General features: G+C 36.6%; 1 protein-coding gene across 1 annotated transcript in view; it reads right to left on the bottom strand.

The window, feature by feature from the left end:
* The window catches only part of KCNK2 (potassium two pore domain channel subfamily K member 2), a 78,917-nt gene that overhangs the window by 49,097 nt on the left and 16,424 nt on the right, over positions 1–13,396 (bottom strand). The gene's annotated exons all lie outside the window — the stretch shown is intronic.

Here is a 13,396-nt window from a genome sequence, read left to right as displayed (position 1 = left end):
TCTTCTTACAAAGAAATAATCACCCATTATTGAATTCTAGTCATGTTATAGTCATTTTCTCCATCATAAAATTCTGTAGTTTTATCAATATGTAGTAAGACTGGCTCATAAAAGAAGAAAACCCTACAAAACACATTCTTACAAACTCTTAATAGATCACCAAGAAATATTGATCATAACCTACTACAATCTACTCCTTCATACAACTGTTCCCAGGTTTGTGAACTGCCTTCACTAGACTCATTTGAGAATTATTTTAAAGACAATTTAAAGTTTCATTTAAGTTAATCTTTAAAATTCAAAATTTATTTCCCGTCTATTTCTTCTTCCTTGTTGTTGTTATTGATCACCAAGGGTGTTTAACTCTGTAAATCTCTCTAGTCTACAGGACCAGATATTTGCCATACTACATTATCACGTAGGTTCATCAAGCTCACTACCACTGGGGGCAATTGCCAGGGCTGGCTACTTCAAGGGATAGCAGAACATGGAATAACATAACATACCTCTTCTATTGAAGGAACTATACTCCTGCCTTCTTTATGCATCATTACTTCAGTGAAACAAAAAAGGTGAAGATACCAAACGATCATTTCTGTTATAAACTCTTACACATCAAGCTCCAAGACTAGGTATCTGCCATCTGCTGTTCCTGCAACTCCATCCTTTAAAATGGAGCATGATCCTCAGTCTTTGCAACACACTCACATTCCTTCACACCAAAAAATCTACTGCACAAAGTTCCAGACAAACTGATACCATACACTTGGACATGCAATTCAAGTTTCTCACCTCACCAGTGAAGCACTTCATGCAAACACTTGTCTCTCCTGCAATAAGTCAATGAAAATAAAAAGAAAGAAGGAAATGTTGATATCTTACCCTGTACACTAACCCAAAGTCAACTGATTTAGTAGAAAGATACAATTTTTTTTTGCTTTTTATGCCAGTCTTACCAAAACCACTCTATTAGTAATACTGCAGCTTCAGAAAGACCCATGAATCTTTTTATTTAACAAGACATCTAGCAATGAAATCTTTAATTCTTGCATTTCAATATCTTCACTCTTACCTAATCCTATTTTGAGATTAATATTCTACTAGTAGCAATTGCTCAGTTATAATGTGTGTCCATTTCTGATGGCACTGACTCATTTCTTCTCTAATTATTGCTGCAGAACCACACTGGTTACTGGTCCTTTCACTCGGTAAGAAAAATACAGCTTGAAGATTGCAAGATAAAAACACAGAGCAAAGAGTACAGAATAATGACTTCTCCAAGTCTCCACTGACCTACAGTGGACAAAAGGGACTATCAGTTTAGTTGAACAATCAAATCCATACTTCATATTTGTCTGCAGACATGAAAATTCTGAACAATTTAGCAGCAATGACTAATTAGCAGTCAAAAAGTCAGACAAGAGCATGTGATGCTTGCAAGTACAGATTTAAAAGCTATTTACTACGATGAAAAATTTATTAATAATCTGTCATAAGTCATTACAAATTTATAGATGTCTCTTCATACAGATGATCTACAAACCATCTCACAGCAAAATAAGGTATTTCAGGCAAATACAAACCTAAATTACATTTTTATATAGCCTAAGAAAATACCACTTCGGGGCTCAGCTGAAGCTCAATAAATCCCACAATGAGACACACAAAAGTTAAAAATTTCTCAATCTTGACAATTTGTAATAGAGCAGTGAATCAGATAATGGATTCTTGTTCTGGTAAGCACATTTTCTCTGGCCAGTTCTTAACCAGACAGTAGACAGACATAGGCCAGAGAAGTTCTCCCTTCTCAGGCTGTTGAATTATACTCCCCAATTACACTGTCGAAAACGTGGAGCAAGGTTTACAGCCCCTAATATACCTCCTTTCACATCCACCATACTTTCTTACATCAGAGAAGCAGTAGAGCAAGCAGAGAGCAAAAGTTTCTTTGCCTTCACCACGAGCTAACTCTTCCCAAATTCTAGCAAATGTATTTTCCTGCACCCTTTTCTCCAAGCAGCAATCATGGTTATTTATCAAAAGCTTAAATGCTGGGTTTTTTGCAAATAATCTGTGCTTTTCTGATCAGAGTGAAGTTTATCATGTGGTGCAATAAAAGCACAAATTGGTATCTCCAGGTCAGTTTGAAGAGAAGAAAAGGTTTAACCCAGCAACGATGCTGGCAGATTTCTAAAAGCATCTTGTGACATCAAATGTGTTTCAGCATATTTATGTCCAAATCTAAGACTACATTCAGACTGACAACATGACTTTACAGTGGGTGCCAACAATATATAATCAAAGACCTTTTTAAACCATTAAAGTTACTGAAGTTGTTTTCTATAGAGAATGTTATCTACCTAGAAGCCAAAGTTAGAGGCTCTAATAGCCTCTGTCATTACTTTATCTTATTTAACTAAAAGATTATAGAGCAAGATTAAAAGATCCACCATTACATTGAAAAAAGTTGCAGTGTTTTTAAGTTAGTCTGTTGTGGGGTTTTTTTAAATAGTATTCAAATATCACATAAAATTAGATTATACAAATTAGAAGTAGTACAGATCCTTAATCTGAGAGAACATCGATGCAGGAATTTTTCTGGACTGCAGAGCTAGGAACTAAAAATCAGCAATTTTAACTGTATATTGTAAGATATCTCCCTAACATGTCATCAGTCAAACTGAGCAATACAGACATTTGGGATACTCGATCATATTGCTACCATTATGACCCAAAATACTTGTTTCAAAGAGTTCGTGATCTAAATAAGCAAGACAGACAACACAACAGCAAAGAGATCAGAACAGTGGATGGCAAGCACCACACCGGTTCCACAATCATTTGTTTGCTGTGATGCATCACACCACAGAAAGCCTCAGAGACCTGTGAACCAAGGTCATTCACCCATCCATCCAAGTTTTCCTGAATAATTGTCTTGTGCCACACTACCCAAACAATGCAGGTAAACTGAGCAAGTCATTACTAATGCATGATCCAATGATATAATCTCAGAATGAGAGTCTGCAAAAATTACAGGTGAACAGCTAATCCTCACTATGGCTAGGGGGGGTTGAAGAGGTAAAACAATAAATAAAACATTCTGAATTTGGACAACAAGAAACAGCAACTATAGGCAAGAAAAGAGAGTTTCCTTCCTATGCAGTCTCTTCACATGGTGAAAGTTTTCCCAGGTTAACGAAATGCTAACAGATAGTGAAAACAATCTGACCCTTCAAGTTTTTACCTTTCCCAAAAAGAAAATGTTCCTGAACTAAAATAAGTTGTACAACTAACCACAGTGACAGAAAAGAGTTTATTTGTTAGCCCGACAAGTACGGAGCATCATCAATCCATTCCTGAGTATTATTTAATTCAGAATATATGCTTGGAGAAAGGAAATGAGATGAAAAATCTATACAGCAAAAGGTGATGATAGCAAGGAAACAATTATTCAGATGTTACAGCTGGAGCCTGGCTATCTGAAACGACAGGGCTCAAGAGCAACGTACCCAATTCTTCCATTTGGTTACAATTTCAGGCATCCTCACAACATTCTGGCAGATAAGAAACATCACCAATATTTTCAAATAATGTCATCCTTAACTATATACAGTCTTAACACTGGATACCAGAATTTAAACATATGTTTTATAGAAAAGAATAACAAGTTCTGTGGAATGAAAAAAATGTAGTTACATCCAAAGCATTAAAAAACACACCTTTGCCTTGATGGATTTTGTAAAGTATTCAAATTCAAGATTGGAATCCTTTTTCCTACTCAGACTGCTTGATACTTTCCACCTATTCATATAAATATTAAATTAATACTTCCACACCCACAGTATCCAAGCATACTGAGCTACTGATTTCAGATGGACAACTGATTTTGAGTGAGGTTCCCTGCAGGTAAGGGAGACTAACTGGGACCATGATTAACATCAAATTCCTGTCCAACAAGTGAGGCTTGAATTTACACAGTTTGCATCATTGCTATGAAACATCCACAGTAAGGATGTCCAAATGAAGTAATGTCTTTTCTTTAATTATACTTGGCTTTCTCTAGGCTCTGGTTACTGGTCCAGAAAAACACATCAGAATCCCACAGAAGTGCAGAAAAGGGAGAAAAGTACATCTCTAGTAAAGCCACAAGAGTAAAACTAACTGCAGATTTGTCCCCACAGAACCAAAATGCCAAAAACTTAGATGCTAATCTCTTATTAACATCAAAGAGTATTACTAGCTGCTTCTCAAAAAAAAAAAAAAAAAAAATCAGAGACTGCCTTAGCTAGAATAGGATCACTTTCAGAAAGTAAAAAGGTGTTATTCTTCCTGATCCTGCTGAGTAAGTCCAGACTAAAATTTTAACCATTAGTATTCAATATAAAAACATGTTGAGATCAATTCATCATATGCTTTACAGACTAATAGTTGTCCTATCACATATTTATTTCCTTTTAGCTAGTATGTAGCTAAATTGCCTTGCTTACATGCTATTTTTTTTTCACACCTGGAAAAGTATCTAACCATTCATTGGTGAAACCCACCATGACCAGGAAAGGGTAGATAATGCAAATATAGGGCTTTTCTGCAGTCACCTAAAATCTGCATCCCATGAGTCCTTTTTACCACCTATCTTACTATTGACTTGCAAGTAACAGGAGCCTCGTGTAAATGTCTGATCCTCCTAAATGAAAAACTCAAGTCATCAGAATATAACTTTTATATTTGATTACACTTGCATCAGCAGTTCAAATCAGTTTTTATCACTTTTTATCCTCATTATCTTAAGCACTGCATACACAGATTATATGCATGCTACCGTAGAAATAAACTTGTAGTCCTGAAAAATATGGATTTCTAACCCACACTGAGATGTGAGCTAGTACTTCGCCTGCAGTCATACCGACTGATGCAGATCTTGCAAAAAAGGATGACACCAGAGGGTGAGATTTTCCAAAGCACCAGAGGATTCAATACAGTAAAAGACTCGCTGAAAAAAGTTAATGGATTTTGTTAATTTCCCCTTTGTCTGTATTTCTACCCAGAGTCCCTTTTGGTTTTTCAGTTTTTTTAATGGAACCAAGCTGCTGGCAATAATAAGAAAACTATAAAATACAGAGAGCTCTCAGTGTATAAAAAAAAGAAAAAAACACTTTTATAAAATGATAATGGATATTCTCATGTTCTGTAGTGATACTTTAATGCTACTTTACTCCATAATGCTGGTGGCACATCACATCAGATTTTATACTACTGGCAGTCCATGTTTTCAAGAAATCTTGAGACCCTTCCAGGCTATTAGTATAGCTTCCTTTTCATATTCTTTGGGGGGGGGGAAGTTGTTATCTTTCAAATATCATTGAAAGAGAATCCATCAGGTTTTTTTAATTCCAGCTGTCAGAGATGGTACAGCCCAGTTTACACACAAACTTTTGAGTGAATAGGAGGCTAAGAGTCTATCCTGGCCAACCAAGCCTTTTCTTCAGCAGAGCCTAGATCTCCAATTCAGTACACCATCAGAATATTCAGGCCCAGCTATTCCCCAGAAGCACTAGCCCCTGCCCTGTTCCAACCAGCCAGAGCACCAAGGGGCATTCCTGGGACTTGTGAGCAGACATACAGTTGATGTGTATATTGAGTGAAGCCACAATACAACACAAGCAATCTTCTTCAGATCTTAGTTTCCAGAAAGAAAAACCATCTCATCCTACACTCAGATCAACATGATAGACAAACAAAGTGGGACTTGCATTAGGCAGGTTCTTCCCTGGTAGATCTCTCAAACTGCTCACGAAGAGATCTTCAAGTCTTCAGAACCCAGAACTTGTGCTAAAGGCACCTAAAAAGTGCCTTGCTTTCTAAAGTGATCGTAGGCAGGAGCTGCAGCTGAGATAATCAGCTTCACTTTCAGAAGAGGTTACAGTCCAACACACTACTCTTATATTGCTAGTCTCAACAACAACAACAAAAAAATAAATCTGGCATTGATTATGGTTGCCATTCCCTTTTTAAAAGCTGGTCCTGTTTAACAGCTCAACTAAACAGTAAGTGCAAACAGCTGTGAATAAAGCAGCACATAATGGTAAACAGCTTAACATGGTCAAAGGGGAACTTACCAACAGATCATCCTGATGGGATATACACACTACATACAGGTGCTTTAGTTTCACCTCTAAACCCTACACACTCAGTGACTCCAATTTTGTTACTTCTTGTTTAGTAGAAACAAAGCACAAAACATTAACTTTTTTCTGTAATTTCCCAAATCCTGTGCCTCTGTTTGCTTATAGGATTTGAGGTTCTCGTGGTTGGTTGCACTGCTCTTGATGCAATTACAAAAATAAACAAAAAGGGAAGCAGGAAATAATTTCATTCATCCTAGCATTCTGCAAACAGTGTAAGCATATTCAGCAATTCTTCCTGTCAGCCTTTACATTACTGATAACAAGAAGATTTTGTAACCTCGAAATTAAAATGGACATGAACGGGAGGCTCAGAAACCCTATACTGATCAGCCCATGATGAGAAATCTGAATAAAGAAAACAAAATCCGGTTCCATTAGCACACTAGCATTAACAGAGTAAGCTGTGAAAATTTCAGTGCTCATTTGCAGTGTAAATTGGGGACTGTGTTACAGCTGACGAATTGACATTTTCACTCCACAGCAAGACCTCAACAGAACTGCATTAAGTATAGTCTGTTGTTTAGGAAATTACAGAAGGTACAAATGAGTGATAGAAAGTTGCATACCTGGCAATTTGTTTTAACACAACTATTTGTTGGTTTTAAGGAAAAGGAAAATTATAAGGTCAGAATGCACAAGCACATCAAACTGCAAAAATGGTGCATCTTCCTCCTTGCTTTGCAAGGGCTAACAATAAATAGACACCACACCAAAATAAAACCATTGGTGCTGCCTAGCAGGAAGCTTATCAATGAAATTAAAAAGGCTTTTTTGACAAAACCAGTTTTTAATAAAATCACATTAATGTTGAAAAACATTCCAGGTGGTCAGAAAAAATATTTCAGAATATAAACATAGTTGGAAACTCAGTGTTACAAGAAAAGTAAGTAGTTGGCAGTGCTCTGATTCAGGATTAAAAGACCAAAAATGTGTAAAAGAAAGATCAGTGCAAAAAGTATATCAAGAGTGATATGAAATATCACTGATGCCATCACTTTCCCTAAAGAGACAGCATCCCTTTATACCATCCATTGCCAAGTTTCTCATCCAAACTTCAGAACTTACCAGGTCAAAAAAACCTCCCTTGTACATTCACACTATTAAGAGGGTACGTCACCCCAAGCTTTTTTACTATAGCTAATAATTTAAGGTAAAAATATCACCAGAAATATTAGACCCTTTCTGTTATGAATATGGCCCACAGAACACGCAGGTGCTTGCAATTTACCCTATACCTGCATGTCAGATACCTGTGTATTAAAACAGGTGGTAGAAAAAACAGCACTTCTCTGTGTAATTAAAGCTGTGTATCATCCCATAAACTTGCACTTCTTCAATTTCAGAGCCACCCTTAGCACTGTGGTGTATTCTAGCACGTACAGGAAAAAAAGTGGTCCTCTCCTTCTCTTAGTCTCAGTCATTTTGGTCAGTGATGCCCAATTTCTTTTCTCTGATTTGCTCATTCAGTTTAATTCAATTTTTCTGATATACAAGCCCTCAATGTCTCTGAGCTCTTCACCTAATATCATTTCCTTTCAGCTCTTCACCATGGTCCTTCTTCCACCACTGTTCCAGGTTCCCTAGCTCCCAGCAGTCTTATCCTAATTATTATTTCTGAACCCTGTACAGTCCAAGTGTTTTTTCTTCAGCATTCGAGTCAGATGAGCCCTCTTTCTTGTTGCCTGAACAAACACAGGAGAAAATTGAGGGCATAGTGGTAATACACTCTCTACTTACTGTTCCTGGGAGAAATAATTACAGAGGAAATCTTGTTTAGTTGCTACTGTCCTGGGAGAGAGTATGCTCAATTCATATGAAATATTTGGAGAATTTTGTTGTCAAATCCTAACAGGTCTCTCCACAGCACAAGTGAACCACTATTTGTCAACAGCCAATAACTGGGTCAAATTCAGACACTTTTTCACAGGATCAACAAAAGAAGCAAAGGAGATAGATTAGCATGGAACAAATAGAGACTAAAAAGCTGTTTTAGCTCTAACATCTTCTATTAAGAAGAGCAGCATGAGGACTGGAAGGTAAGCACAATGCCCACCTAGAGGAAAGATTGAATTCTGAAGAGATCTCCGGGGGCTTTTTTCTAAACAAAATAGTTCTTTCTGTTGACATTTTATCAGATGAGGTACACATATTTAACACACTTTGAGAGTCGATATGAAACCAAGGTAAGACAGTGGAAGTTTTTGGTGGAGTCCTCTGCAGAGTACGAGATAGAAGGAGCATTTCCACCTCATTCCCCAGTAACCTCTTTAGCATGTCTCTCACTACCACATTTTCACAGACCATAAATCTTAACCACTTTTTTCTGCATTGCTCTGCAGCTGATCTTACCAAGCCGTTATACTCAGCTTTGCCACCAACATACCCCTGCTAGAAGCTATATGAAATCTGGGCACAGGCTGCTAGTGGAGGATAAGATCCATGACCTTGCCTTAATGAAACTTTACCTGTTGCTTTGGTAAGGGAACCAAAGAAGATTATTTCAAGTTGAGGAGCCTTGAAAGAAACAGGTCCTCAGAAGCCATATACTCCAATGTCCACCATGTAGTCAAGTTCATTTAAGTCATAGTCCCAAATGCAGATTTGAATACTGATATGATGGAGAAAATCACATATCAGAATATTTTTCAGGCAAATGTATTTTATGATTTTTACTTTTAGGATTTTTTCACCAACGCCCTCCTCAATCACCTCAGCATTTGCACTTCACTCTCTTTTGCTTTCTTCTTCTCTCTTCCCTTTCAAATACACAAATGGAAATCCTACCATTCATAGTCTGATAAGCAAATTGGAGTAATCTTTTCAAATGAAATTTTTATGCACATCCTTGATAGCTCTGTTTCTTCTTTGGTGGCACAAACAAACAAAAAAGAAATCTCTTCTAACATAAGTATGTGATACTTCTTTTTCAAACTAAGGGAATAAATTTTTCAAAGTTATTTGCAATTTTCTATCTTTATGACCATCTGACATAATAGGTAACACATTTGATTATCAACAATATTTGTCTTTGTATAACATCAAACATATTTTGTATATTTTAGTTATCAACACATTCTTCTGTTACTTCATATTTCAAAAATGTAGTGAAATGGTGCCCAAAGGGACAGATTTAGCAGCAGGATTTTATCATTGTTTCAAATCAACATGCAGTGTAATAGGACTTTTTAAAATATCCTGCGCTTACAAGAAAAGCTTGTGTCCAGACAGTGGGAAAATGGCAGAAATAAGTATTCTTTACACTGAAATTGCATTTGAAGCTATATAACTAATTGCAACTCTGAAAGTGACAAATCAAGTTCAGATTCCTAGTCAGAAATACTAACCTTTTTTCAGAATCTTAGATGCTTGCTATTCACAACTGTACTCTAAAACATAAATATTTACAATCTGTTTCTTTTTTAAAAAAAGATTCACATCCCTTTGCACTCTTTAGTAATGGTTGCTAGGCTTTCAGACCCAAAAAACCTAACTCTATTATCATAGCTAGCTGCATGAAGCTAAGTTAAAGACTTTAGTCATGAGTGAACTTCTCAAGAGGTTCAGTTTCCAGTGCATATGAGAAGTTTGAGTTCAAAAATCAAGGTCTGGGGAAAAAAAGTGGAAAATGGCAAAACGAAATTATGTGTTCTTTCTTTTTTGATTTGTAGACACAGTTATTAGCAACTATTGGATTTGAACATCAACGGGACTGCAAAGTATCCTCAAGTGCTAAGGTATTAATGGAGCTCTGTGAGCTCACCCTTGTGTAGACACAGCTCTGTTTGAAAGGATGCACTGACAAACCACAGCTACCAGTGAGGTTGCTGGTACTCCCAACGTGCTCACAACTGCCAGTCAAGATACTCCATCTTCCAGGAGTCTGAATAAGTGCCCTTTCCACTATATGTCTACTTACAGTGCTTGAAAAGATCATTACAGACTGGCTGGAATAACAGCAGAAATAATACAGCTATTTTAGATGAACATCCATAGGAGTCTAGTAGAGGTTTCGATGATACAGTTTCTGATATTACAGTTGACACTACTTTTTTTATGTGCTGAGACAGCAGTCATTTGGGAAGACAACTGCTAAGCTCAAGGCCTTGGCATGTCTACTTTGTTTATTCATTTTTCTAGGTGCAGGTCTCAAGCTAGCAGTAAGAGAGGTCTCCTTTCCTACCCTGCTGCCAATATAAAACTTTCTTGGGCCCTAAAATAGAAGTTGTTTTGGGGGAAGCGGGGTGTGCACTGGTTGCATCTGTATACCCATTTCTGACTTAAGCTACTTATTAAAGGAAATGATCTAGAGGATAAAAAAACATATGCAGCACCAACAATGACCTCTCAGAATAAAAGCAGGTGACAAAGATTATTTTCACATCTTCCTCAGCACTACCTCCAGCTTTATGATTGAGTTACCATTTTTTCTTGCTTTTCTTCCCAACTCTCTTTTTCCTTTTCTTTGGTCATGTGGTCTTAGAACACGACTGACTGGATAACGACATTTTCAAGCAGAAAAATAAGAGTATTTTTTGTGCTTTGCAGCATGCACAGTATCCCAGGGAACAATGCAACATTATTTTTCATAGTTTTGCATTCCTATTTCTCCCTGTTACCTTTTTCCTTCTTAGGGACTGTCTGAAACTGCGCTATATGCACAGAGTAATCACATAGTTTCACATTTCCTTGTTGAGATGAGGCATACTTGTTCTCGAAACACATCCACAACTGAGAACATCTAACTAAGCAAGCCAAACCTATAACCAGTGAGGTCCCTTCCTGAAACAAGTTTTATGCTGTTGCACAGTAATAAATACAAAGCCAAAACCAATCCCCTCAGACATGGGAAAAAAAGATACAAAGGATCTTTTCTAAATAAAGTCTGTGAAATTGTTTAACCCTGACCTCTCAACTAAATACACTTCTTAGAAAAGATCTAGTAGCAGTATGACAGATTATGTTCTATTAAAACTGAGTTTATTAATTTTATAATATGCACTGTAACATTTATTGGATAACATGAAGGATTACAGGAGAAAAAAAACTGTTAAATAAACATCTAGCATTACCTCTGCTTTTGTTAGCTGGCTTTGAAGCTCAATAGACTTACATGTCCCCATCACAGAGCCTTTCAGCAGCCTACAGGAGACCCAGAAGAGTAAGAAAATACAGATGGTTCTGGACTGCTGCCAACAGCCACCAAAATACATGGTCAATATTTTTCACTTAAATGTTCATCACTACTGTGATACAATAATAACAGTAACTGCAAAACAATAAGTTATTGCTTAGGGAAATGATAAAGGCTTTATTTATTATCCCCTCTCCCCAGGAGCTGAATACTTGTGGGATGAAAGTGCTACTGTCATTAAAGAAAGGTTTGGGAAACACTATCCATAAATAAACTCTTGGTTCCATGGGAATTTCATGGATTCTGAGATATCACCAGGAGGAGTGTGAGCTAAATGATAAAGTAAAATTATAGTAATAAGAGGTTTGGAAAGGTAGAGAATCTGCTGCAACACTGGAAAGCTATCATATTCTCTAAATGATAGTAACCCTTTTTCCTTCTATTCAAGTACTTCTTACGGTATACAGTCTAAAGGACAGAGTATTTATAAACTGTATTCATATTTATAAAATCACTTTTCCAAATTATTTCTGGAAAGTTGTTTTATGAATTTATAAGGTTCAGTCTTTGTCCATAGAGAATATCTGTAGTGTTTGGCTGAAATCTATGGCAACTCTCTGGAGATGCTCATAAACCGCATTTTTAGTCTCTTGAGAAATTAAAATATCAAGTCACGTGATAACCATATGCCCCCTAATTGGAAGGAAGGCCTTCGTTTTCGAAAGGTTACTCATATATGAAAAGATACTGCTCTGAACACAAAATCATTTGATGGCATGTAAGATAAAAATACGGAAAAGCACACCCAACTTTTACGCTTGTCACCATTTTCCTGGGAATGTTACAACTCCAAGGGCTTTTCATGACAGCTCCACCTGCTGTCACACCACAAGCCCCATGAACCATCGGAAAAATAGTTCATAACAGTAAGACCATGCCAACCACACTACGACTTTCATGTAAGCATGCTGTCCTGAGGTCCTAAGAAACAAAGCTCAAAACTGCCACTGACTGGGAGCTTCCCATCAGAAAGAGACTCTGATGAGAAACACAGTTACGCCAAAGCCAAAATATTTTATGGAAGATTTTTTTCCCCAGATTTTCTCAGATTTCTGTTCCAAAACCTGAAATAAATGTGTATAGTTGCCTAGTTTGACTTAATTCTGACTACTCTGTTTTTCAGAAATGACCTGAAATATTAATTTTCAAATGTAGTTTCTATTGGGTTATCTTGCCTCTTGGGGACAGCGGATCAGAGGCCTGGATGCCTTTGCAGATGCCCTGCTCTCCTCTAAGTAGGACTCATGCATGTTTTGGTAGAATCAGGTCGATAAATTAAATCAGGAAACATTTTGATTTAGAAAAGCCTTAAGTTTTACTTGGAAATAAAATGGTGAAACAAAATGTTCCACTGCTTTAAAATACCCTTTGAATCATTTAATTCCTTGAAAACTTTTCGTACGTTAACTTTTATCCTTACTGGGAACTGAAACAAATAGTAAGCACTTTCTACAGGACCATGGATACTTACTTACCACATAAAGCTTTGTGCTGTCAGAAGAGGATAACATAAGACTGATCGTAAAGCTCTCCTTTCAAAGTTCTTGCTTTATTTGGTTATAATCTGTTAAAATTACATTTTTCAATCCTTGTTTTTTCATTACTTTGTGGACCTATACTATAAAATCAGTAAGTTTGTTACTTCTCAAGGAGGTAAGAGTCTGCTCTGTTTTCACTAAACCTGGGTTTCAGTTACTCTAGATGTGGAAAAATATTACACATAGACACAATTTATACATATATATAGACATGTATATACTGAAACACACAAAGAAAATATAGTACTTAGGCACTTCTACATAAAGAAAGAACAAAGGTACATACAACACCTGAACATCCTCTTCCATCACAATATGCATATAAATATTATGTAGAGGTAATTATTGTAACAATGCTACAATTCCTTATACATTTACTCTCATAATGTAGGTCTTAAATTTTTCTCATTTGATTTCTTTTTCAAATTTCCATCCACCTTTATGGATGCCCCTGATGTGATCTGTGAGCAACACTACATCTT

The sequence above is a fragment of the Strix uralensis genome, chromosome 3, assembly GCF_047716275.1.
Source record: "Strix uralensis isolate ZFMK-TIS-50842 chromosome 3, bStrUra1, whole genome shotgun sequence".
In the NCBI taxonomy this organism is placed as follows: Eukaryota; Metazoa; Chordata; class Aves; order Strigiformes; family Strigidae; genus Strix; species Strix uralensis.
This window is presented reverse-complemented; position numbering and strand designations above follow the sequence as displayed.